Here is a 15716-nt window from a genome sequence, read left to right as displayed (position 1 = left end):
TCTGGATGTCCTGGGGATTTCCTGCAATTTTAGACCAGCGAACTCTACGCCGGTTTGTAGTTAAAATCAATCTCGGGTCTGCACAGTCACCACCGCCCTGTTTTTGTGTGGTTACGCCCGGGATAAAGATTTTTAAAATCAGCGCATTGTGGTCGCTGTTGGCTCGAGGTATTACATTAAAGTCCACAATTCTGTGCCATTTCACTTTCTATTTGGAGCAAATTCTTGAGTCCGCCCTCACGTTCTCCTACGTGTTTAGGCCTGCTCCTTGGATTAGGTAGCAACTAGACGTGGCAGTACCTCGCACATTGCTCACTTAATGGAGTAGTAATCGTTGTGTAATTGGAATACGGAGTCACCACATTCCTTGTGGCCGGGTGTTCTGTGCATAAAGGACTTAAGAATCAGAAGTTATGTAGTACCGCATGGTTATGTTCCTCTAATGTTTGAAGTCTTGTGGTTGTTTCCTGGTACGTGTTCAGGGTCTGTTTGTGTTCCTGGTGTGTGCGCGTGTGTCGTTTCTGCTGCCTTTCTTTGCCAGGTGCTGTCTGCTAGTGCTTAATGCTTGTTTGCACAGGCTTATGTAGCAGCACTTTGTGCCTTTAAGAAAATGTTGATTCAAGGGACTCGTAGCTTACGTGTGTTATCCTGGAACATAGTGCTTAATGTAGTAGAGGCTCCTATTTTGTTAAATACACTTTCTGCTTTGCTAAAATTACATTTTGTATAATCGGTCTCGCTGATTTAAAAAATAGAAAATAAAACACACAGCTGAAAGAACAGGGAGTTTTATAGAAATGTGTCTACCAGTCCAGTTTGTTTTTTAGGGATGGTGAAGCTGCTAATTAAAAAAAAAAATAAATACACCTGAAGGTCTAGTAATGTTTTTCGAGGCCTAACACTCTACGACAAATCTGTGCCACTTCACTCTACAACACTCTTCTCAACTCTATGCTACTCTGCTCCACTCCCTCTATGCCAGTCTGCACCACTTTACTCCACTCTACGCCACTTCACTCGACCACACTCTACTCTGACACTCCACAACACTGTATGACACTCCATGTCACTCCATTCTGACACTCTACTCCACAACACTCCATTCTGACACTCTACTCCACTCCGCGACAATATATTCCACTCTATGCCACAACATCGTACTCCACTGTACACAACTCCCTCTATGTTACTCCATGCCATGCCACTTTACGCCCCTCAACTCTATGACAATATATGCCACTTAACTTAACAACACCCTACTCCACTCTATGACAATCTTTGCCACTCCACTCTACGACACTCTACTCCACTTTACTCCCTTCCACTCCACTCGCTCCATGGCACTCCACCACACTCCCTCCACAAGACTCCACACCACTCCCCAACTCCCCATTCCACGACACTCTATGCCACTCCACTACACTCTACGCCACTCTACTCCACTCCATAACACTCTACTTCATTCGACTCTACACCATTCCATGAGGCTCTACGCCACTCCACGACCTTCTTTGCCAATTCACTCTACAACACTATCCTCTATGCCATTATTAACTATCAGCCATTCTGAACATCTGCCACACTGGTGTACAACATGGAAAAACAAATTTGCAAAGCCAATAGCTCTTGCGTAGGCGATAACTAGTTGCTTTGACAATGCTTGTTCCAGCTCTATGACAGTCCGCGGTCTGATGCTAACATTAGCACGGACCTGCATATTCTCTTTGATTGCTCATCAGCCTTTTATTACTAATGTTCTTCACATTACAAAAAACTGAGTTTACTCTTTCCTTTGTATTCAAATTATACTCTTTAAGTACAGCTCTGTTTTTGTCCTTCGATATGCAACCCTTCTTTCAAATACATTTATGTGGCTGCTACGGATAGTATAGTACTCTGAACAAAATTTAGAGATTGTGCAGCAGGTAAGGTGGGTGCGGCTGAAAGGCCTTCTTAGGTCGAACCTGGGCAGCGCATGCGCTGCTCTGCAAACCATGCTGTATTGGAGTATGGAATAGAAGCCCCGCCCACTCTCCGCCTATATTTGTCATTGGCTTGTGTCATTGTCCTTCATAACTGCTGGCTTCTGATTCATTAATATGCTTGTTAGTCCTTCCTTAGTACCGTCTTGTCTTCATTCATAACCTCCCATGAGGACCAGCCCTTTGACTTCGGTTTTTACACGATATGTTTGTAAGCACTATTTTCTTTAAATAGTTTCTCCTACTGCAGGCACGACATGCTTTCCTGCAACATTCAGCGCGCCATGTGGCTTTCACTTTCTAAGCAGCCCGGGACAATGGCAGCCGTTTCTTTGAATAGGTCTCATATTTACAAGAGTTTGAGGTATTGGCATTGTACACAACAAAGTATTTTATTTATGTGTTAATTATCAAAACATAGAAATAAAAGGCATTGTCATTTAAAATGTCAATAGCTTAAACTCTCGCAAATGCGAGACCTAGACCTATTGCATTGCGAATGCTTGTTCTATCCTGTAACTAAAGAATAGACAGCCTGCCTATTGTTCACTTCTCCTCCTATTCGTTATAGTCACCCTTACTTTCAGGTGTTCTTCTGCAGTTTTCTGTGTTGCCAGGTGTTAGTTATTCAGAAATGTGTGTTCATATTTTACTTGAAAAGTCAATACTAATTTACACATCACACCCACTTGTATAGGTCGATCGAAAAAATTAGAGAACATGAGAGGCTTAGAGTCAGAGCAATAAAATATGCTTTTGTTGATGAAATGGAGAGAACAAGAAAAATAAAGTTGTGGGTCAAACTTAATTTAGTAAAGGACGTTAACCCCACCAGCAGAGCTCAAGTGAGGTTTGGAGACAGAGTCCAAATAACGCAATAGTTTTCCATCAGGTTTGGAGTTAAGCAAGGTTGATTGATGGCAATAACATTTTCATCTTTATAGTCAATATTTGCTTGTGACACTTTTATGGTCCTGCATGGATGTCCTGTAGATGGGAGAGAGAAAAACCTCTATCCTGATGTGTGCTGAGACAAGTGCTGGATTTGTAAAAAAATAATAATAGTAACTGAAGGGTCACAAAAACATATTTATTAGGAGGCTTACGCTGCCAAATACCAAGGGTAGCAGATACTATAACGGGCCTTTTTCTTCCACCATCCCACGCTTCTTGTCTTTCAGTATCTTGAAGGTTTTCTTTTCTTTTTCTTCCTCATTTCCTTATTATCTGAATTTCTCTTGCTCTGGGCCGAAGCCTGATGATAAATAATGAGTCCGGGTCCCAAAAAAATGAGTCGATATATACCACCGGCGCAAATTAAGCCCTGCAGATAATAACGTTCCTTCTGGCACAGCACAGAATCTGGGGCTTCTGCAACCGATTCGGACAACTGAGCTCTTCTGTCAAGAAGATGACATCCAAATGTGTAAATCCACAACTGAAATAATGGAAACTTCTAAAAATGTGAAGCTGTAGAACGAAAATCCGGCCTTCAGCCACTTGGGCCTCACGTTCTCACCATCAGCTGCATAGGATACACACTTCACGAAGGCTCAAAATAAAGCAGACTTAGTGGCAGATAGGATAGTCAGATATGGCAACAAATATGGAGCACAATTTGAATTCCCCCCAGCCTCCGGCTGTGTGCCTGATACATAACTGCAAACTATGCCAAGATCGGTAAACAACCTTTAAAACAAAACTTTTACAACGCACTACCATTACGACGCAACTTTTACAACGCAAACCATTACAACGCATTGCGCTGGGGGCGCTCTAGGATAGGGAATAGGTTTAATGTACTATCCAACACCTTCCCTACTATCCACGGGGACTGGAGTTGGAATAGTAAATTAAACTATTCACTATCCAGCGCCCCAAAGCACTCTGCGTTGTAAAGGCATGCGTTGTAAAAACTGCGTTGTAAAGGCATGGTGGTAAAAGCATGCGTTGTAACGTCATACATCCGCCAAGATCTCTTGGAACAGAAGGTGTACAACCTGACACGCAACCCTCAAAAGAATATATCCGGAAGTTTAGGGTATGTACATCTGTATATTTACATTCAGCTCAAGCCACGCCGAAATAAGGTTTTTCATTGGCTAGGCTCAACAATACTGAGACAGTGGAACTGGGGCTCAGGAGGAATTTAACTATAGAGACAGAATATCCTTTTGATCGAATGCCAAAGAAAGATTCGTATCACATTCAGAATTGTTGCCAGGTTTTATGCACATTTAAAAACACCAAACTCCCAAGAATAATCGAGCAGTCCAACATTAGAAAGTTTAGTTCAAATAATTTTATTGAAGTTTAAACAATAATGAAGTACAAATAATAAAGGCAACGAGTGATCCAGGCTCGACAAAGCAGTATATATGCAAAAGGTATCTAGGAGCATATAAACCTCAAAATACACTTGAAAAAGTTATGCATGAACTGGAAAGAGACAAGCCATATATCACAAAATATACCGTAAAGAATAGACATGGAAAAAACAAAGAGAGAAAGGGGGAAGAGAATGAGAAAGGAGGGGCAGGGGTTTTCCAGTGAAGTAATCTCTACAAAAGTAAAAAGAGGAAATGGAAAAAGAGATAGAACGAGTAGGCAGGAGAAATAACTATGAAAGTGTTTAGGTATTATAGGTATTAGAAATGGAAGCCTCGGGGACTAGAGCACAATGTTGAACATAATTATCCAAAGTTCTGGAGATAATCGGAGAGTAGTGACTCTCAGAGTGCAGCCTGTGAGCATTACAAAGATCAGACACCCATGCCCACCAATTGTGAAAAGAAATGTACTGGAAGGACTTTCATTCGGTGAGAACCACTTTGATTGCAATAGAAAAAATTAAGTCCAGTAATGACATGCCAGGCTTGTCTAAAGGGAAAGGAACAGTTGCAGCCCAGGGGCTCACTATAAACATCAAAAAGGATAATTTAATAGGAACATTAGAAATACTAAACAAGTGCTTCTGTATAGAAGCCCAATAGTCCGCTAATAGCGTACAATCAAAGAACATTAAAAACTTTAAAGAAATGATTAATTTGAAGAAATGACCAGGAAACGACCACATTACAGACTAAAACTACAACCCACCTCAACAAAACAACATTGGCCAAGCCAATAGTTCTGCCCTTCACCAATGCGATTCTTAATTTTTTTTATGCAAGTCCATGCCCCACAATAATATGGAAAAAATGCAACAACCAAAACGTGGCTGCTTTATGCTTGTAATGAAAAAAATTGCAATTAAACATTAACTGCCGCTGCCTCTTTATTAGTGTTTTTTCTAAATACGCGATCCATTTGTGCCATTCATTATTTATTATATGTCAAGGAGATATTAATAAATTATTACCATACCAAGCACCCGAATTTCAGGCAGCTATAATGTTAAAGTGTCATTTAAAGCATTTTTAGAAAGGAGACGAAAAATAAATCACCTTCTAACTAGGCCGTGAAAGTGCACGCAAAATAAATAGCCAATATTTAAAGTTGGTATAAAAATTAAAAATAAAACAAAGCACGCTTAAACCAGCTCTGTCATGGAAGAGAAAGAAATTGTTTTTAGACAAATTTGAACAATGAACAAAGGCTATGTGCAGTCACTCAAAGTGAAGAGACCCAATGAGTAAAGTGGACTCACCCATTGTGCCATTCAGTATGCAGTGGAGTATGGACAAGTGGGTTACCCAACTAAAGTCACTGGGACCTGGGTTGTATAGTTACTAGGAGGAAGGGGTCCCAGTGAGAACACAAATTAATTTACAACATTAATGAATGAATCAAAAAATAATTATATATCCACAGAGTTTTAATTCACTAAGGGAACAAATGTAATGAATACATATTAAGAACAATCAACCATGTTGACGGTCATACAGTGCCCAAAGCGGGAGAGTGGGAAGTGATAGTGGTGAGGATGAGGGAGTGGTAGGGTATTAAGTGACAATAAAATCAAACATTCGAAAAAAACATTAGCTATAATTTAGATAGCCGCAATGTCAGAAAAATGACATCCATAGTCAAGAAGGGCATACAACACCATGTACAATATCTACATAATATTGGCGTGAAGTTGCCACAGAAGGAACAACAGTCGACGTTTCGACCCTCTTAACAATGCAGGTACTTTAATCCTTGCAACGGGGTCTTCATCAGGACCAGGGGTAAGGGGCAGATGGACCTAGTAAAAATAAATATAAGTTAGAGGGGTACTAATCCAGCCTCTCAAATTTATCACAATGGTAGTCTGACCATGTTTGGTGCTAAAGTGGACTAGATCGTCGATAATGCTAGCACCTAGATATACTATAAAATGAACTTAAACCTAAATAGAATCAATTAAGCTAATTAACATGAGCGGATTTGGTACATAACATGCATTTAATTTAAAGAATCCCTGAGCTGCCAGGAGGGGAACGGCACGCAGGTAGGTGAACCACTGACAATCGAGGTCCAGAATAATTACCTGAAATTAGTTCAAACGTAGCCTAAGAGTCAGTTGAAGAGCACGGACGGGCTTCAGATCGTTACTACTGAATAGAGGCCTCTAATAGAGGGGATCAGCACCTAGTGATTAGGGATGCGAAAACCGGTGTAAATCACAAAAAATGGTGTCTAACGCTAAAAAGACAAAGTTAATGGCGGTTATTCTATTGGCATTATTGAATTTGGTGGGGTAAGGAGCATGACATACCCATCAGGTTCAAGTCCGCTAGTATAAAAGCGGCATCAGAGTCACAATTGCTAAGCTTACAGTTTAAATAAATAATTAATCAAGGGACACCTCAGCATAATGATTGTAGCTACAGTACAAAGAAAGGGTCAGGTTTTAATTGCGCTGCATGTAGTGCCCAGAATAATACGTAAGTAAAGAACAAAACATACCATAAAGGTAGGAATCCTCTCATGTAAATTTTAGCGAAAACGGCGTATGCGTCATAATTAATTAGCTTTCAGTATAGCTGAACAATCACGGGGCATCTCAGCATAATAAATATAGCTGAAACAAAACGAGAGATGGCCAAAATTGATAGCCGTAGCGTTAATACATGCTCCAAGTTGCCAAATACGTATTCAAAATAAGGGAAGGACATACCACAAGACTTGGCGGTCCGTTATAAAATCAATAATATTGTATGATTGTCGTGAAAAAGGAAACAGCACCTACAAATAAATAATTACATTTAATGCACGAACAGTGTTGAGGAGCCAACATAGTGTGCAATGAAACGAACAGGGGCGCTTACCAGTCAATTAATGAGGCTGTTAACATGGTGCTGAGCAATTAATCGGCAACCTGAGGGATGAATCCACAGTCTGTCTGTCGGATAGAAATATATACAAAAGAGGCCAGAGTGAGTGCCCAATCGGTCACAGGATATTGCGTGATACATGGCAGGGGAGGGTTGAGGTACTTACTAAGTCACGGAGAAAGGAAGAGCTCCGTCCGAAGGCAAACGCTCATTGCGCTACTTCCTGGTTAGTGAAGTAACCATGGAGACCAGTCACATGGAGCGTGACTGAGCAATAGAGCGCAACAACAGACTAGGGACTGGCTACAAGTGAAAGCGGATTGATCCGAAGTGTGGGGGTTTGGACATTAATTATTTTGTCAGTTAAAACCAGCAAGTATATACAAAGTGATATCATTATTGTAGATTTGTCCGTAAGTCGAAAAACACAGTGATGATATGAGATCTAGTCAGATCTTAAAGGCGTACCTCTCGAACATGAGGGTAAAGGCCAGTATCCTGATTGGTAGAAATAAACATTAATACAAAATCATATATATTACGTTAACATACCATTCAGGGTGATTTTAGAAAATTAGTCAAAGCATAGATTGGCGTACCTCTCTGCACAGGAGGGTAAGGCCATGTATATGCAGAGTGTATACACAGAACCTGATACTATTGCAACTATACCATAAGTCTACATATAGGAATGGGTCTAGGAGTCTCAAAATGTAACCCTCCCCAGGGGATATATAAAAATGGGGGGTTATTTCTCCTTACAGCAAAGTTAAGGTACCCACGCGTGTGGCCATGTGAATATGTGAACGAAAAAGTCACAGTTTATGGAAGTACAGCTAATTGAGAGAAGGAACTGTCCTGTTCGTTAAGACCCGTCTCAATAGAATTGAAGAAGTAAATCCATTTAAGTTCACGAGTGTTGAGAATATCTGAGATATTACCGCCTCGTGGACCCAATGTAGCCTTTTCAATGACCAGCCAACGTAGGCTTTCCGGAGAGTGGGAGTTCAACTTGAAATGGTCCACAAGAGGTGCGCCAGGAACCTCGCATCGGATCCGGCTCATATGTTGTAGGATCCGTGCTTTAGCCTTCTGTTGGGTTTGGCCAATATAGATTTTCTGACAGGGGCAGATGATAGCATAAATGATGTTGTTTGAATTACAATTCGTATGAGATCTGAGTTTCACTGTCAGATGAAGGTGTGAAAGTTCTTTGGTTTGAATGGCTGAGTCGCAAGCCTTACAATGACCACATTTAAAATGACCGATGACTGGTGGTAGATTCCACATTGAAGTGATCGTGGGTTGATTTTCTGTGGGCATGAAGGAGCAAACAACATAGTCTTTGATGCTCTTAGCCTTTTTGAACGCATGGAGAGGTGTTTCACGTTGTTGGATATCATCAGAGACCAGGTGCCAGTGTTGATTAATGATCCGTTTAATGGTATTACTTTTAGTATTGAAGGTAGTGACACACACAATACGATTCTCCTGCTGGGTTGTTCGGTCTTTAGGTGATAGTAATTCCTCACGGGGATAGAACCATGCACGTTTTCGTGCTTTCTTTATTAGGCGTCTTGGATACCCCCGGTTAAGCAGACGATTCGAAAAGTCTTCAGATTCTGAGAAATAATGGATTTTGTTAGAACAGCTCCTTCGTATTCTCAGAAACTGCCCGAAGGGCAGATTGTCACGGAGAGCACGGGGATGATGGCTATTGTAGGCCAATAAGGAGTTTCTTTCCGCTGGTTTGCGATACAGTTTTGTGTGGAGTGAGCCGGATTGGTGATAAATAGTGATATCCAGAAAGTCGATGGTATTACTATCAGACTGAATAGTGAACTGAACAGATTGGGATTGTTGATTGAGCCAGGTAAAGAACTTGGTTAAGTCTTCCTGATTACCATGCCAAATCAATAAAACGTCATCAATGTACCTCATCCAGAGGCCAAGCTGGTCTCTGAATGGGTTGAGTTGATTGAGGATAGTGTCTTCTTCAAAAGCTGCCATGTATAGTATGGCTACATCTGGAGCAAAAGGTGCTCCCATGGCTACCCCGGAAGTTTGAAGGTAAAATTTATCATCAAATATGAAAAAATTCTTCGTCATTGCGATTTTCAGCAGAGCTACAATGAACTCCGAGGGAATCGTCTGCTTAACGGGGGGTATTCAAGACGCCTAATAAAGAAGGCACGCAAACGTGCATGGTTCTATCCCCGTGAGGAATTACTATCACCTAAAGACCGAATAACCCAGCAGGAGAATCGTATTGTGTGTGTCACTACCTTCAATACTAAAAGTAATACCATTAAACGGATCATTAATCAACACTGGCACCTGGTCTCTGATGATATCCAACAACGTGAAACACCTCTCCATGCGTTCAAAAAGGCTAAGAGCATCAAAGACTATGTTGTTTGCTCCTTCATGCCCACAGAAAATCAACCCACGATCACTTCAATGTGGAATCTACCACCAGTCATCGGTCATTTTAAATGTGGTCATTGTAAGGCTTGCGACTCAGCCATTCAAACCAAAGAACTTTCACACCTTCATCTGACAGTGAAACTCAGATCTCATACGAATTGTAATTCAAACAACATCATTTATGCTATCATCTGCCCCTGTCAGAAAATCTATATTGGCCAAACCCAACAGAAGGCTAAAGCACGGATCCTACAACATATGAGCCGGATCCGATGCGAGGTTCCTGGCGCACCTCTTGTGGACCATTTCAAGTTGAACTCCCACTCTCCGGAAAGCCTACGTTGGCTGGTCATTGAAAAGGCTACATTGGGTCCACGAGGCGGTAATATCTCAGATATTCTCAACACTCGTGAACTTAAATGGATTTACTTCTTCAATTCTATTGAGACGGGTCTTAACGAACAGGACTGTTCCTTCTCTCAATTAGCTGTACTTCCATAAACTGTGACTTTTCGTTCACATATTCACATGGCCACACGCGTGGGTACCTTAACTTTGCTGTAAGGAGAAATAACCCCCCATTTTTATATATCCCCTGGGGAGGGTTACATTTTGAGACTCCTAGACCCATTCCTATATGTAGACTTATGGTATAGTTGCAATAGTATCCGGTTCTGTGTATACACTCTGCATATACATGGCCTTACCCTCCTGTGCAGAGAGGTACGCCAATCTATGCTTTGACTAATTTTCTAAAATCACCCTGAATGGTATGTTAACGTAATATATATGATTTTGTATTAATGTTTATTTCTACCAATCAGGATACTGGCCTTTACCCTCATGTTCGAGAGGTACGCCTTTAAGATCTGACTAGATCTCATATCATCACTGTGTTTTTCGACTTACTGACAAATCTACAATAATGATATCACTTTATATATACTTGCTGGTTTTAACTGATAAAATAATTAATGTCCAAACCCCCACACTTCGGATCAATCCGCTTTCACTTGTAGCCAGTCCCTAGTCTGTTGTTGCGCTCTATTGCTCAGTCACGCTCCATGTGACTGGTCTCCATGGTTACTTCACTAACCAGGAAGTAGCGCAATGAGCGTTTGCCTTCGGACGGAGCTCTTCCTTTCTCCGTGACTTAGTAAGTACCTCAACCCTCCCCTGCCATGTATCACGCAATATCCCGTGACCGATTGGGCACTCACAGTGGCCTCTTTTGTATATATTTCTATCCGACAGACGGACTGTGGATTCATCCCTCATGTTGCCGATTAATTGCTCAGCACCATGTTAACAGCCTCATTAATTGACTGGTAAGCGCCCCTGTTCGTTTCATTGCACACTATGTTGGCTCCTCAACACTGTTTGTGCATTAAATGTAATTATTTATGTGTAGGTGCTGTTTCCTTTTTCACGACAATCATACAATATTATTGATTGTATAACGGACCGCCAAGTCTTGTGGTATGTCCTTCCCTTATTTTGAATACGTATTTGGCAACTTGGAGCATGTATTAACGCTACGGCTATTAATTTTGGCCATCTCTCGTTTTGTTTTAGCTATATTTATTATGCTGAGAGGCCCCGTGATTGTTCAGCTATACTGAAAGCTAATTAATTATGACGCATACGCTGTTTTCGCTCAAATTTACATGAGAGGATTCCTACCTTTATGGTATGTTTTGTTCTTTACTTATGTATTATTCTGGGCACTACATGCAGCGCAATTAAAACCTGACCCTTTCTTTGTACTGTAGCTACAATCATTATGCTGAGGTGTCCCTTGATTAATTATTTATTTAAACTGTAAGCTTAGCAATTGTGACTCTGATGCCGCTTTTATACTAGCGGACTAGAACCTGATGGGTATGTCATGCTCCTTACCCCACCAAATTCAATAATGCCAATAGAATAACCGCCATTAACTTTGTCTTTTTAGCGTTAGACACCATTTTTTGTGATTTACACCGGTTTTCGCATCCCTAGGTGCTGATCCCCTCTATTAGAGGCCGCTATTCAGTAGTAACGATCTGAAGCCCGTCCGTGCTCTTCAACTGACTCTTAGGCTACGTTTGAACTAATTTCAGGTAATTATTCTTGACCTCGATTGTCAGTGGTTTACCTACCTGCGTGCCGTTCCCCTCCTGGCAGCTCAGGGATTCTTTAAATTAAATGCATGTTATGTACCAAATCCGCTCATGTTAATTAGCTTAATTGATTCTATTTAGGTTTAAGTTAATTTTATAGTATATCTAGGTGCTAGCATTATCGACGATCTAGTCCACTTTAGCACCAAACATGGTCAGACTACCATTGTGATAAATTTGAGAGGCTGGATTAATACCCCTCTAACTTATATTTATTTTTACTAGGTCCATCTGCCCCTTACCCCTGGTCCTGATGAAGACCCCGTTGCAAGGATTAAAGTACCTGCATTGTTAAGAGGGTCGAAACGTCGACTGTTGTTCCTTCTGTGGCAACTTCACGCCAATATTATGTAGATCTTGTACATGGTGTTGTATGCCCTTCTTGACTATGGATGTCATTTTTCTGACATTGGGGCTATCTAAATTATAGCTAATGTTTTTTTCGAATGTTTGATTTTATTGTCACTTAATACCCTACCACTCCCTCATCCTCACCACTATCACTTCCCACTCTCCCGCCTGGGGCACTGTATGACCGTCAACATGGTTGATTGTTCTTAATATGTATTCATTACATTTGTTCCCTTAGTGAATTAAAACTCTGTGGATATATAATTATTTTTTGATTCATTCATTAATGTTGTAAATTAATTTGTGTTCTCATTCAGTATGCAGTGGGCAGAAGCAAGGTGTGAATGACAATTTAACAGACCAATGGATGAATCCCACTGATCAAAAGTCCCTCTCTCTCTATATATATATTTTATATGTGCTTTTTTTAAAAGAAAAACAATAGCGTAATGAGACAGCTAACGATAAGGGCCAGCCTCACAAGAGCGTTGATAGGTCTCTTTAATCAGTGGGCGGGTATATGATTACTCTGAGTGACAGAGGGAAGATAGTCGAGAATAGTTGGAAATATAAAATTTAAAACAATGGATGGTAGATCTGCTTTTAACTATCCAATACCCCCACAAATTACCTAAATTAACTCTTTTTGAGTTGAATTTGTCTAGTTCTTTTCATAGACATTACAATGAGATGTGCTTTAATGATTGCTTAGCTACCATATTTTATTTTGCATACATTGGCTAACTTTAAGATGCCAAATGCGTGCTAAAATGGAACTGAAATTCAGTAGTGAGCCCTGTAGCAAACCCGTACTGGTTTCAAATTTACAAACACCCTAGTTCATGGTCCCATGGATATCTCAAATGTACCAAGGGGAGTGTGGAAAAATGGGCTTGATGTCACACCAAAAGAGCTACCTTTCCATTCAGGCTGGAGGAAGAGAAGTAGAATAACCCATTGTTTGTTCCTGGCTCAAGGTCCTTACAGGGTGAACCCGTGACACAGTGACACTTTCTTGCGATCAAAATCAAGAAATTTAGACAAGGGAAACATAAATATCAGAAATTATACCCACTGGAGCAACGAGAAACTCTAAGAAGATTTAAAAACTGTAGCAAAGCATCAGGAATGGAAGAACACTTATATGTGAATGTGCAAGGCTCTTCTAAGGACGTCATGACACTGACCCCTGGCATCTCCAGCCCTTCCTGATTTCAAAGGTGCTCCCTCTGTCCTATTATGCCTCCCACCCTCCTAAGGGGACACCCAGGCTGCAGACTCACATATAGAACGCAAGTAGGGTCGTGCTATATGTGTGAATGTGCTCTGTTTCTTAAATACCACTACTAATCAGGACCTCTAGCCCTTCTTTAATTCTATGGTGCTCTCTCTGCCCTAATGTGCCTCTCACACTCTTAAGGGGACAACCAAGGCTGCAGGCACAGAGAGCACGTGAGATCAGCTGCCTACACTTAAAATTAAGAGTCAGTCAACACAGCACGTGGACATCGCCACACACAGGCACAGGCATTGATTAGGGCAAGAAGTAAGCACTATAGCAACTGAGGCACACATGTCGCTGACAGCCGGCAGCAGTATTAAAAAATTACCCCTCCACTCACATAGCTGCCAAGGTTTCAGATTGCCTAAGTGTGACATTTTCATATTTCATTGTAATTATGAGTGACATTTCAATGACTATGAGTGACACTTTCGCGCAAGCAAAATCAAGCAATGAAAACTAGGGAAGCATATATAAATATCAGAAATTACACACATTTGAGCAACGAGAAACTCTAAGAACATCTTAAAACTGCTGCAATTGACCTATGACTTTGCTGTTACTCACTATTGGTGACTGCTCTAATTTCTACTGTAATGTTCTTTGTCTATCATATATGGCCCAACACCATTGTGTAGTACCAATCATTTATATGCATTATATCATCTATTTAATTCCTAAAGCACTCTAACATCTTTCGGTCCCTCTCTCACCAACAGTTCATTTGCTTAATATTATGCTCATACCAATGTAGGGTGTCAGGGCACTTCACATCTGGCACACATTATACCAACACGATGACTCTTTGACAGCAGCTGAAGTGTTTAATATAGGTGGTTCATCCATCAAGTAAGCAATAGTGTGGGGTGAAACTGAAGTGCTTACTTTGCTGTGGTCACAACCATTCTGTCTTTCAATTTCGAAATTCTGATGGCCTGAGCCCCCAGTTGCTAATTATATATTTGTGCTCGGATTTCTTGTCGTACACCAGACAGAATGCTTGTGAACACTACAATGCTTTGCAGTGTTCACAAGCATTCTGTCTGGTGTACTGCAAGAAATCCGAGCACATAATTAGCAACTGGGGGCTCAGGCCAGCAGGATTTTAGAAATTGAAAAAATCCCGCAGTGAGTGTCTCCTGTGACCTTCCTTAGTACTAACACATGCCGGCACTGACTGCAGGCTGCAGCTGTGCCTGACCATGCGCTGCCATTCATTCTGTAAATCTCACAGGCTGGTGGCCCTTACTTTGGCAGGTGTAGTTGCAATGTCCGGAACACTGTGGCGCTCAATTGCTTGACAAAATGCGACGCCGTCTCTCTGTAAGGCAGTGGCTGCAGGCTCACTTAGGCCGCAAGCCACTGCGCCCGCGGTAATTTGGGTTTGCCGGCTGCCTCAATTATAGTCATCCTCCAGGCTCAGCGGGGCCAGCGAGTCACGAGGCTGGGCTGTCCAGTCACGGTGACACGCAGACTCTGTCCTGGCGGCAGCTGCAACCTGGGTGGGTCACTCACTCTTCTCGGGCTCCCTCAGGTCTCTGGCATTATTGAATTGAGGAGGCTGATAGTACACGGCGGAACCATTGAGAGCTGTGCTTGCGGCAGGCAGCGCGACGCTGCAAGCGCAATATTTGAAAAAAATTGCAGAGCCGCGTAAAACACTAGGCAGCTGGCACTTTAGTTTTCAAACCTCCTGGACCGGCTATAGCAGCAGGATGTGACGACCCCCACGCGCCGACCTCAGGACATAACATGATTGACAGGCTGCTCCCTGCAGTTCCACTTCCTCCGGACGTGACGCAGCACCGACTCTACCCACACATCTGGAACCTGCCCCCCATGGTGTGCCACAGTGATGATTGACAGCAGTATTGACTGCTGAGAGGGTAGCCCTTCTCTCCCCCGTGGGAGTGTGTGACGAGTCTGAAAGCTGCGCTCGCCGTGCTGGCACCGCAGCCACTATTTGCCGCATTGTTTCCAGAAAACAGCAGGCAGCTGGGAGTGGATACATTGTAGCGGCTAGCGCTCTCAGCCACTCCACAGAGCTGAGAGCAGAGATCAGTTTAACTATTTAGAAGCTCAGCAAGCAAGCAGCATGTCTCGGAGCACCAGAGAGTACTTGCACAGGTGACGCTGGATGTGCACTCTGGCAGGTGGCAAAATGCGTTTCAGTGCGGTGATGCGGATCACTGCACTGAAATGCATGAGCGTCACAGCTCATGCATGATACTTGGCAGGACTGCAGGTGCGG

At 42.0% G+C, this 15716-nt stretch overlaps 1 protein-coding gene and 2 long non-coding RNA genes across 3 annotated transcripts in view; 2 read left to right on the top strand and 1 right to left on the bottom strand.

Annotated features, from left to right (window-relative positions):
* Nucleotides 1-15716, top strand: part of FANCB (FA complementation group B) — a 429090-nt gene that overhangs the window by 28064 nt on the left and 385310 nt on the right. The gene's annotated exons all lie outside the window — the stretch shown is intronic.
* Nucleotides 5783-6991, bottom strand: LOC147697283 (uncharacterized). Its single transcript, XR_015299295.1, has 3 exons — nucleotides 6876-6991; nucleotides 6457-6557; nucleotides 5783-6171 (listed from the first exon to the last, which is right to left on the bottom strand). It is a non-coding gene; the product is annotated as an uncharacterized LOC147697283 (long non-coding RNA).
* On the top strand, nucleotides 10773-12446 carry LOC147697282 (uncharacterized). The gene is made up of 5 exons (XR_015299294.1): nucleotides 10773-10826; nucleotides 10925-10998; nucleotides 11246-11360; nucleotides 11672-11772; nucleotides 12058-12446. It is a non-coding gene; the product is annotated as an uncharacterized LOC147697282 (long non-coding RNA).

This window comes from Lissotriton vulgaris, chromosome 8 (genome assembly GCF_964263255.1).
Source record: "Lissotriton vulgaris chromosome 8, aLisVul1.2, whole genome shotgun sequence".
Lineage (NCBI taxonomy): Eukaryota > Metazoa > Chordata > Amphibia > Caudata > Salamandridae > Lissotriton > Lissotriton vulgaris.
Note: the sequence above shows the minus strand (reverse complement) of the source record. Positions and strands in the feature narration are given on the sequence as shown.